Genomic DNA, 12,421 nt, shown 5'->3' with positions numbered 1-12,421 from the left:
GTTTTTTATTTATTTTTTTGTTGGAACAGCGATTTTTTTTCCCTTGGAAAAAACCCAGTTCTGAAAGTTCAACATTGTAACCTTTCGCTTACATAGGGTCGATTAATCACCGTTCACTTCTTTAAGCATTCGGTGATCTAATATAGACCCCTAAATATAATGTAAATAACAAAGGGGAAAGAGGACATTCCTGCCTAATTACACTGTTCAAACACAACTTATCAGAGAGGAACCCTCCCACTTTGAATTTTTCATCTGATTCCTCATGTATCCTTCAAATTAACTATATTATTGTATCAAGAAATGCAAAAGCTTCCACCACCCTACTTATAAAATCCTTGCTTACTCTGTCAAATGCCTTCTCTGCATCAACAGTCACCAATAACAGCGGTGCTTTATTACATTCTGTTTCCATCTGAATCATCATAGTTCCATTAATGTTGTCAAATGTTTATCTCCTCTCCACAAAACCACATTGGTCCATATCTATCAATTTTGGCATCACCTTTTCCATTCTTTTGACCATTATAGATATAAACAGTTCATAATCAGGGTTGAAAATTGAAATGGGCTTATATGGAACTGGATCAGATAGGTCATTACCATCTTAGCTATTACAGCCACCACAGTTTGTTTCCTCCCCTCCTTTTAAAATATTGTAAAACTAAACCTTCTAGATCTTTATCATTTTCTTTCATCCTAGCTTCAAAACTTCCACCACAATACCATCTACTCCTGAAGACTTTCCAGCACATGGGCTATAAATCACCATTTTTTTTCTAATCTCCTCATATGTTAATTATTAGTTTTTGAGCCTCTAACCTTGGCATATTTATGTCTTCCATAAATATTTACATTTGTAAGGGCTCAAGGGTCATTAACCTAGCCACCTACTATGATCCTATGGGATGTTTATTGATTTCCTCACAGGCATACTAACAATTGAATGCACATGCATTCTTTTCTTTTCTGTTTTTCATAGGTTCATAGGTGTTTACTAGGCTAACAACCACGAGGGCCTTTTTATGCCTAGCCATGCACCCCAAATCTCTAACAAGTTCTGATACCCATGATAAGTGGAAGAAGGGGCTTGGGAGCTGAAACATTTACAAGCAGAGTCCTGGGAGATTAACTATTTACAGGCTGCCTGTGTCCATTAGAGACATAGGTGCCAAACCAGGGATAAATTTCCTGTACCCCATCCATTTGTCCAAATTACACTTGAATTGGATTAGGAAGGAACTCTGCTTCACATGGATGGAGAGCCTGTTCCAGAGAAGGGGTAGTCTCTGGGATGCATACCTATCTCTCTAGCATGTCCTACTTATATTACAGGGAAGATTTAAGTATTTACAATGGGTAAATATGGTGCTGTTTTTTTGTGGATATGTAGGAGGTCCATCAGAGTGGGGTCTGACAATGTCTTGTATGCCAGGCATAGATCTCCCTTCAACAGCCTGTACTAGACACAATACAGGGATAGGGCCTTGTGGTGGTTTACATGGGACATGTTACTTATACTCTGTATTCTTTTAGTAAGGAACCTCTGTTGACATTCCAATTCTTGGCTATACCTGGTTAGGTACATGCCAAAGGGGACATTGTACTTAATGATAGGTCTGATTAATGCCTATACAGTGGAACAATGACCTTCTTGGACCTAGATGCCATACCTTTGTTTATAAATTGCACAACATAGAATGATTTCCTCGCTTCTGTAGATATGTGATGGTCAACGGCTAGATGACTGTCTATGTCATTCCCCAAGTCCCTGACTACTAAGTTACCTCTTATTTGTGCATTGTCGATATGATTGTTACTGGGGTGGATGAATTTCCGAAGTATACTATTATGCATTTCTTGGCATTTAGTTTTAGTCAATGGCTCTGACACCAGTTATTTGTCTGTGTCAGCCCTTCATGGAGAAGTGTGCAGCATGCTTGCAAGTTTGACAGTATCACAGTACAGTTATTTAGCAAAATACAGCCATTTCAAAGAATATTTCGCAAAATTAAATTCTTTTGAAGAGTTTATTGTGTGTTTGAATGTTGTTACAAGTACCTGGTGTATGTGCATGTTCGTATATAATTATAAGGGCCATATTTGCATTGTGTTTAAGCATAACTTGTTGTCATTGCAGAAGGATTTTGCAGACCTGCTCCACTTGTGTTTGATAAAATATTGCTGAAAATTGGAGAGTGTTTGAGCAAGAGTACAATATTATCATACAGGCTTTTTCTGACAAAAATGCACATACAAAGGCATTTATTCTGCTTAATTTAGCTGATTCAGAAGCCATTCAAAGGGAGCATTCATTTGTGTATGCACCTGCTGTACATGCAGGGGAGGGGGAAAGATACAATATAGTGGTACCGGTTGAGACAAGGGAAGACCCAGAGTGCTTAAAACATAAATTTAGAGAAATGTGTAACCCCAAATCAAATATTGCAATGAAAATGCACATATTTTGCACAAGAGATCATAAGCCTGGTGAAACTTTTGCAGCATATATAACTAACTTGAGAGATAAGGCTAAAATGTGCAGATTTGGTGATTTAAGGGATGATTTGATAAAAGACAGGCTTGTGTGTGGTTTAAAGATGATGCAGTGAGAAAGATTTTGCTTCAAGACAGTGATTTAACTTTGAATAAGGCCATAGAGATTTGTCAACTACAGGAGCTCACAGAAAAGGACACAGATATGCTTACAAATGAGAAATGCATACTTCCAATGCCTTCCAATGCTAATGTGGATAGTATGCAACATGTGGTGAAAATATACAGGCCTAAGAGTGGGGCAGCTTTAGTGAAACCCAGAGCTTTTCTAGCAAATTCAAGGCATGCTCTGTAAAGTGGAAATGCTCAGTGAACCACAAGGGTGAGTCAGCAAAGTCAAATATGTGCCCCCACCTAGCCCCATAGTCTAAAGTCGCAAATGTGGTGGTAATCATGAACCTAAAAGAGAAAAGTGCTTAGCTTTTGTTCAGCAGTGCCACAAATGTAAAAAAGTGGAATAATTTCCAAAGTTTTTTTTAAATCAAAAGAAGCTCATTCTTTTATTAAAAGGGAAAATTCAAAGAGGCAAGTTGGTCAACTAGAAAGCTGTGACCCTACTTTTTTATGTTAATGGTGTGCCTATGTGCTTGGTGAAACAGTCAATGCAGTATATTTATGAGCAAAGAATGAATTATTTTGTACTGTTCTGATTAATGGGAGACCTATAGAGCTCAGAGTTTATACTGGTTCAAAGTGTAATGTTATGCCAGCAGAAACATTTGCTAGAGTAAGTACTGGTGAGAAGCTTGATTTGGTGAAGTGTGCAAAGTTTGTTGCTTATGGTGGTTAAGAAATCCAAACCGAAAGCTCAGTAATGCTTTCATGTCACTCTGCTGGGAACAGCTAATTTCTTGCAATTTTACATAGTCAAAAGCACACACAGTCATTATTAGGCCTCAGAGGCAGTTTGAAAATGGGACTGCTTTCATTTAGTACGGAAGTCCACCATGTAAGTTGAAAAATAACAGATCCAATTTCACCCAGACTATTTTTTCTACCTATGATGATCTTTTCAAAGACAAGTTAGGCCAACTCCCAATTGTGTACTCCATGAAGTTAGACCCTGAAATCAGTCCAGTCATCAGACCAGCATGGAAAGTTCCCATAGCTATGCAGAACAAAGTCAAAGCTGAGCTAGTCAGAATGGTGCAGCAAGGAGTAATTTGTCCAGTAGAAGAACCGACTTAATGGGTATCCTCCATGGTGGTAGCTCATAAGAAAAGATCAGATGATATTACAATATGTATTCATCCAAGAGATTTGAACAAAGCACTAAAACAACCTCATCATCCAATGTGCACAGTTGAAGAAGTTGCTGTTCTCATGCCAAATGCCACTGTTTTTTTTCTGTCTTAGATGCAAAAAATTCATTTTGGCAAATTTTGCTTGACCGAAAATCTTCATTGCTGACTACTTTTAGTACACCTTTTGGCAGGTACAGATTTTTGAGAATGCCATTTGGGATAAATTCTGCCAGTGAAGTCTTTCAAAGTGCAATGGAACACATTTTTTTTCTGGCTATCCAGGTGCTATTATAGTAGATGATACTTTTGTAGGAGGCAATGGTGAAGTGGAACATGACAGAAACCTCAAGAAAGTTCTGGAATGTGCTATGCAAATTCAGGCTACAAAAAGTTACTTATGTTGGTCATTTGTTCAGGCTTATGACCAGACCCTTCCAAGCAATCAGCAAATCTTGAGATGCCAGATCCAGACAATGTCCAAACCCTGCAACGTTTTCTTGGCATGGTCAACTATCTAGGAAAGTTCATTCCAGACTTGAGCCAACTTTCAGCACCGCTAAGAGAGCTGACATGCAGTAATATATCTTGGTCCTGGTCAGAACAACACCAAAGAGCATTTGATGATCTGAAACAGAGAATTGTCAGTCCATCTACTTTAAGATATTTTGATGTTCACAAACCAGTAACTCTTTCTTGTGATGCTTCTAACTTTGGTCTTGGTGCAGTCATTCTTCAGGAGGGTAGACCAGTAGCCTATGCATCAAGAACTCTAATCCAAACTGAGATGCAGTGTGCTCATATAGAGAAAGAGCTTTTAGCAATTGTATTTGCATGTTCAAAGTTCCATGATTATATTTATAGCCAACATACCCAAATCGAGACTGACCACCAACCTTTAGTTAATATTTTGAGAAGGCCTATGCACACAGCTCCTGCGATATTGCAACACATGATGTTAAAATTGCAAAAGCATAATTTCAATCTTGTTTACACAAAAGGCAAACTTCTTTATCTTGCTGATACTTTATCCTAATCACTCAGAAAATAATACTGAACAGCATGAAAATGAGAAACCTGATTTTGAAGTCATGGAAGTGAGACATTTTTGTTTCCACACATCCTGATGAGCTTAGAAGTGACACAGCTTCAGATACAATTCTTCAGAAGCTCAACCACTTTATCAGCCGAGGATGGCCATCAAAGCTCTCTTGTTTACCACTAAAAGTGTAACAGTATTTTCCCTACAGAGGTGAGATCTTGTCTGACAATGGTATCATCATGAAGGTCCAAAAGTGATTGTTCTAACATCCTTGCAACAACAGTATATTAAAAGCTTGTATTGTGGCCACTCGGTAACTGGTTCTACCAAAAGAAGGGTGAGAGGACTAGTATTTTGGTCTTCTATGTCAAGAGGTATTGAGAAAGTGCTTTCATCTTGTTCTGTTTGTAATAGTACTAAGCCTCATTAACAGAAAGACCCACTTCATCTGAACCAAATTCCAAAACTACATTGGTCAACAGTAGCTACAGACATTTTCAAGTGGAATGGTCAGCATTATTGGTATTCGTAGACTCTTATTCAGATTGGTTCGAGATTGACCTACTTCCTAATCTCATGTCCAATACTGTCATTACTATGTTGAAGAGACATTTTTCTGTCCATGATAGTCTGCACAGAGTCATTTCTGACAATGGTGCAAAGTTTACAAGTCAGCAGTTCAACAGATTTTCTGAAATGTGGTACTTTGCTCATGTTACGAGTAGTCCCGAGTACCCATAATGAAATTGTTTGGTGGAACGTGCAGTTCAAAGTGCAAAACAGCTGTTAGAGAAGTTGAAATGAGATGATACCAATGTTTTTCTAAATCTCCTGAATCTCAGAAATATTCCTCACGATAATCATTTTGGTTCACCTGCCCAGAGACTTATGTTGAGACAAACCAGAACCACACTATTAATCAGTAGCAATTTGTTGGTTCCATGTGCTAAGAACAACAAGGCAGTGAAAACTCAACTCCTGAAAAAGCATTTGTCCCAGAAGTCCTAATGATAAGACTAGCAAACCACTCAGTCTATTACAACAAGGGGAGATGGTGAGGATGCAGACAGCAAAAGGTTTTGATTGTATTGGACTTGTGAAAAGTTTGTATCAAGAGTTGATATCATACATCATGGAATCACAAGAAATAGAATTTAGGTGGAATCAAAAACATTTAGTACCTGTGTCCGAACCTGTATTGCAACATTTTGCCTGTGATAAAGACTGTAATTCTCAGGGTGAATTATCCAATGTTCCAATTCCAGTGGACATTCCAGCAGAAATTTCTGTTCCTGAGAATATCACTGAGAGTCCTAAAGCAAATCATTCACCTGTGACTGTCCCTGTTGCTAAACCCAGTCCTAACTGCTACAGTACAAGATCAGGTCACATTTCCAGACCTTGTTCTAGATACATGGCAACTTGGACATGAATGTTGTTTTATTCATTATTATCTGTATAATTTGCATGCCTATACAAATGTCATTATCATTGCAAGACAGTTCAGTAAAGAGGAGGATGTAGATCAGAGTGTGTGATATACCTTTAAGAATCTTTCCAGTTAGCAGGCACGCACATATAAGTACTGAGGATGTGCAAGTAAGAATGTCATTTTTTAGTGAGCTGCAGAGATGTAAGCATGCATGTGTATAGTAGTTAGTCAGTTAGTTTGTTTATGTTTTATGTTCCTGCAATCCATTCTGATGTGTTTGTATATAATAAGCTACATAAATGGACACCCAAGCCTCTTTGTCTTATTCAGCTATACAAGACAAGTAACAGTGACCGTCTCAAAGAAGTCTGTCAGGTTGAGTAGGCATGATCTGTCCTTGATGAAACTAAATTGGGTTGGTTCCAGTTTCTGGAGGTTTCCTATGTCATCACTGATCATTTATATGACAATTCTTTCTATGGCTTTACATATGGGACTAGTAAGACTTATTGGTCTGTAGTTTCCAAGGTCTGCAGATTGCCCACCTTTATGAGGAGGGATGACAGTTGCTGTTCACAAAGCCTGTTTGGAAGCTACAGGTATATAGCAATTCCAGAGGGCCTGATAGGTCATGTTTCATGTATTAAGAAGGCATCCTGGGATATTGTCTGGGCAAACTGATTCAGTATTCTTGACCTTAGAGAGAGCATTAAGGACCTGTTCCCTAGTGATAGCAGAGAGAGTTATATTTGGTCGTATTTCTTGAGGAAAGGTTTAGGGAGAGAAACGACTTAAGTTGGAGCTGAATTTTTTTGGCCTGTAGGTTTGCTGTATCTTCTGGCTCAGTATTGATGGTTCCATTAACAATGAACTCTGTACACAACTGTGTATTGCCTTTGAGGTATGGACATAGCTAAGGAATGCCTTGTGGTTGACCTTGGCCTGGGGCATCAATTGTATTTGTCATTTGAATTGTTTGTTTAGTTTGATGAGAGTGCCTTTATCCTGCTGGGTTTCTTTGAACAGTTCTATCTAGACAGTAGTGTTATCAAGGTTTATGGGGGCTTTAAATTTTACCAGGTTATCACTTAATAGTAGAAAGTTAGCCTTAGAGTGGTTGCTGAATATTCCAACGTTAGTTGGGGTTCCGGGTTTTATTTTTACTTCAAAGGAGACCATTTTGTGGTCTGACCGTACCAGACAAAAGATATTACACTATGGGGTGTGCAGCACTCATCAATATTAGTGAGGACCAGATCCAATGACAAACAACAGTATATAGGTTCATTATAAATGTGAAAAAAAAAAAAAACAATTCACATCTGAGATAATGCCTACCTGATACAGTATATAAAAATGGCTGTTATTGGCCTTCAGAGTTTTTAGCATATTTCTTTAACAAATGTTATAATTTATTTCAGTATTTAAAATCTGTTGTATTTTTCTTAGATCTTAACTTAATAATTTTGTCTCCTTTAAGACATTTCTGTGCCTAACTTAAAAAAATCCAGAAAAGAAGATATTATTTCATTCTTCCAGTGTTTAATTTCCTTGCAGATGTCAGAAATTCCTTTCCAAAGGATATTGTGATTTTCTAATGCATTTAGACATTGTAGAATAAATGCATATTAAACAGCTCATTAAATTACAATTTTCTGACAGCAGTACTTTAAAAAATCTCCTGTATTTCCAAAATTTATTTAGCTTAATGCAGTCAAATATATATATATATATATATATATATATATATTTATATATATATATATATATATATATTCATTCTGCTTTTATAATATTTTTACATCTCCAACAGTTTGCCACCATGATTTTTCATAAGAAGTTATAAAAACTGTCTCTTCATATTTTAAAGTAATTATTTTCCAGGCCAAACATTAAGTCATTTGGCCAGAAGACCATATGATTATTATTATTATTATTATTATTATTGTTGTTACTGTTGTTATTTTTTTTCTCATTAGCATCATATAGCTTACATTGGTTTAAGAACTTCAAATATTTAGGTGATTTTTTTTTTTATTTTAGTAAAACTATTTAGGAAATGTTTATACAATCTAGGTAGTCAATTTTGGTAGCTAAACTATCTTTAATTAGGGAACAAAGGTAATAAACAAGGGAAACATTTTTCTTGCTATCTTCAGACATTATTATAACATTTTCTACTATTTGTCTCCTGTTATGCAGTACCATCTATTTGAATTATCTAATTTATAATTATGAATGATATTATCAGTATGTATAAAAATATTTCCATTAAGATGAGTAAACAAAATGATACAATGAAGAGATTTTGCATGCAGAAGTGTGGTGTGTGCTAACTGGACAACCCAATCAGTGTGTCAGTTATAAATTGAGCATATTTCAATGTAAACAAGTCCACATGCTCAAGTATTCTTGAGCAACTTGACTACACATAGAAATATGCTTCAACATCACAAAAAAATAAATGAAATAAAAAAAAAAACTTCACAATGGAAATGATGCCCCCACAGCTGACACACAAGACAACTTACTAAATTATTTTAATGGGAAAAAACTTACATTACCTAAAGTCACAGATACTACAAAACAATGCCCTTACACAATATAGATACTTAAAATTCATACAGTATAGTATCGGGTGTGTAGCTTAATTTCCCAGTTGGCATAAAACACTGTCTCCTTATTTAATGAAAAATGAAATGAACAAAGTCAGAGGAAATTAAACAGTATACCATAGAATGCAGCTGATTAACACTTCATAACTTTAATCCTTAGTGCAAGACTACAAAAATGAAATGCAGAGAACCAGTATAAAATTTCACCTCCAACACAATATAAAATATAAAAATCACAATTTCAGTGTGCTCTTATTTCTTCTGCCCATTGCACTGCACTTATATACTATGCAAACATGCTGATGTATGTGCCATATACATGTGCAGCACATCAGTTTTAGTGCAGAAGGAGAAATAACACTGAAGTTCCATTATACATTCACATATTCTAATAAAGTTAAGCAATTTCTTTCTTAATTAGTGTCATTGTATAATAGCAATAACATCAAGGTTTACCCATGACTGACTTTGTATAATCACTTGGGCTTTACCCTCATGATCAAACCACACAAACCAAGGGTAAATCCTGATATAGCCACGGAAAGTCATGGATTGTTGCTACAATTTAGCCAGCCAGATTCAATAAAGCCTACATGGTCCATTTAGACTGTGTGTGGCATGGTAGCACACTGTTTTAGATTCAGTAAGTGGTTCTACACAGTGTATAGAGCCACACAAGCAAGGTAAACACCATGGCAAGCTAATTATAACATAAGCAGCTGAATTGTATGCTAATCAGCCAATCCAAGATGGTGGCACTATTCAGCAAGCTATAAAGTAACCATGTAGACTCAGTGCTGGTTTTCCTTGTGAATTCCAAAACCTGTTGGAATGCAGCCACGGAAAAGGAGTCTGCACAGAAACAATGTTAGAGGCTGCTGTTGCTTTAATTCATGTGTATGTGCAACAGGCTGAAGTCTATGCTGCTGCTGCTAATAGTCCAACCCTAACAAGAAGATGACTTTTCAGGCCCTGTTTAACTTATAACAATCTACATGACATTGAAATTATAGAGTGCCACAGGGTGGACAGAGACACACTACAGGAACTCTGCAACCGCTGTCATCCTCAACTCAGGGCCAGGGCAAACTGAGGGGAACCCATACCAGTGGATACAAAGATATGCGTAGCACTTAGAATTGTAGCTACAGGTACCTTTCAGAGACCAACAGGGGACATGCTGAGGGTGTCAAAGGCATCAGCATCCAGGATCCTCCATCAATTCTCAAATGCTTTGCTTCAACAACACCAGTGACCACATATATTTTCCCCATACTCCTGAGGACAGGGCCAGAAATATGAAGGCGTTCTACATTGCAGCATACCACCCTGAAGTACTGCGTGCCATAGATTGCACACATATAGAAATTCAGGCACCACCTGGTGAATAGGGAAGGCTCTACATAAATAGAAACAGCCTCCACTCTATTAACTGTCAAGTCATGTGTAATGTCAAGGGAATCATCTTGAATGTGTGTGCTAGCAACCCATGCAGTAACCGCAACTCACATATCTGGCATACCACTCATCTATGCATTTAATTTTGATTTGAAGATCTTTATTTAAGGTTTGATCACTTCTGCAGTGGTGGTGCTGCAGTAGCGTTGTCGCCTTACAGTATGACGTCCTGTTCGATTCTCAGCTAGAGCATCTTCTATGTGGAGACATGCGTGAATGGGCGTACCTTCATTGAAGGTTGTGCGTCAGAGCTGGCAACTCAGCACGTAAAAATCTACTGTCAATCATTAGCGGACCGGAGTTCCGCTGTGGCGACCCCTAACCGGGAAAAGCCGAAAGACACAACAACAACAACAACAACATTCTAGTATTACATTTGTTTTGTTTTAAGTTTTCTGTTCTGTTGGAGTTTTAAGAGTCCCTACCACCCACCCAGTCCTTGTCACATTCTTAAATTTGGTGGCTTTTGAGTCGCTCACCCCTACTATAAATCTCATTTTGGACACTCCTCTCAGTCCCATCTCATCAGCTTATTCTATGGAGTAGAGAGAGATCATTTGGGAAGGCCAACTCCCTTAGTGTCTTAACCTTAAATTATCATGTTTCATCCCTTCCTACTTAACCTAAAAAAACTGCATTTTATTCATCTGATTTTACTGTATTTGTGTTTCTTCCTACTTTATTACTTTATTTTGTTTTTGCTGACTGTTCTTAAAAGTACTCAATTGCATTTTTTCTGCTGCATTTATTACTGCTTGTTAGTGGCCTGATTAAATTATAAGCCTTTTGGTTTAAGCACTTGGGCTTCAGGCCAGTTATTTTACATAAAGACGGTTTGTGGTCTGCACTCTTGTGGGAGGAGAGGGTAGATTCTGCCCCTCTGAGCTGGGAATTGCTGGTTAAAGGCTTATACTGCCTGCTTATTTGAACTGTTTTTTTCTGAAATTGGTGCAGCTTGTTTGCTGCAGCATAGGCTAAATTCAGACCTGCTGAATCTAGCTTTGTTTGTATAACTTGAGCACTAATCCAGGCCATCTTTTTTAGAGAAGGTTCCACTGCACCCTAGTGGCAGGAGTGTGCAGTTAGAACTTGTCTGATTGAAGACTGCTGGAACAGTGCTCAGTTTTGAGCTTTTTTATTGGTTAATTGATTAATTTGTTTAAACCAGTTTGCTCTTGTTTGCTACTGTTATATTTAATTGTGTATCTGTACTCCTGTGTTAAATTGACCTAAACAGAGTTTAAATATCTTTAGCATAGTCTGGTTACAGGTTTTTCTGTATTCAGATCTGTTTGTGTGATTCCTGAGTTTCCTGCTACATCATCTTGTGTTGGCCAGGGCCTGCCTGCACGTAGTGGGAGAAAGTGAACTGGCGGGAACTGGTCTGGCATAGGGTGCTGAGCTAAGAGCTCAGGGACAAGGGTTGATTGGTCAATTCCAGTGATTCTATTTTACTTTCATTTTTGTGGTATTTAAACCCAGCATTTGCATGGGTTTGTGCTTGTTTGCCTGCTGTGCACTGCCGCTGTGCTGCTTTAACCCTTTGTGAGGTATCTGAGTTGCATTTTTTCCCTTACCTGCACTCCTGTGTGAGTGAGGCCCTCAGGTGCAGCTACTGTATGGATTTTATCTAGCCCTACTCACACCTATAGGTACTCTCCTCAGATAGTACCCACTCGACTATCTCTGACCTCTCTTCTACAGATTCTGATAACCATGGATGGACAATTTCCTATGGTTTCTCCTGCTAGTCTGGTTGATATGGGCATCCTGAGATAGTGTAGCAACTGCCTTATGCACACAGACAACCCTCTACTACTATTACCACCTAGGATGCAATATATGAACGATGGAATCACATTAAGAACCTAGAATCCTTGCTGTCTCAGTCACAAGCCCATACATCTGACACTGAGAAGTTTGTCTGCACAAACACTATGAACACCACACCTCTACCACCCCCCACATCTGTACAGCACACTCCTACATATGCGGAGGTTCTCAACAAAAACATACCTAAACAAAAGAGACTTCCGAAGCAAAAACACACACACTCACATCACAACCCACAGCACCA

This window comes from Protopterus annectens, chromosome 7.part0 (genome assembly GCF_019279795.1).
Source record: "Protopterus annectens isolate FY-2018-M chromosome 7.part0, PAN1.0, whole genome shotgun sequence".
NCBI lineage: Eukaryota > Metazoa > Chordata > Ceratodontiformes > Protopteridae > Protopterus > Protopterus annectens.
The sequence above is the reverse complement of the archived record's forward strand: the minus strand, read 5'-3'. Positions refer to the sequence as shown.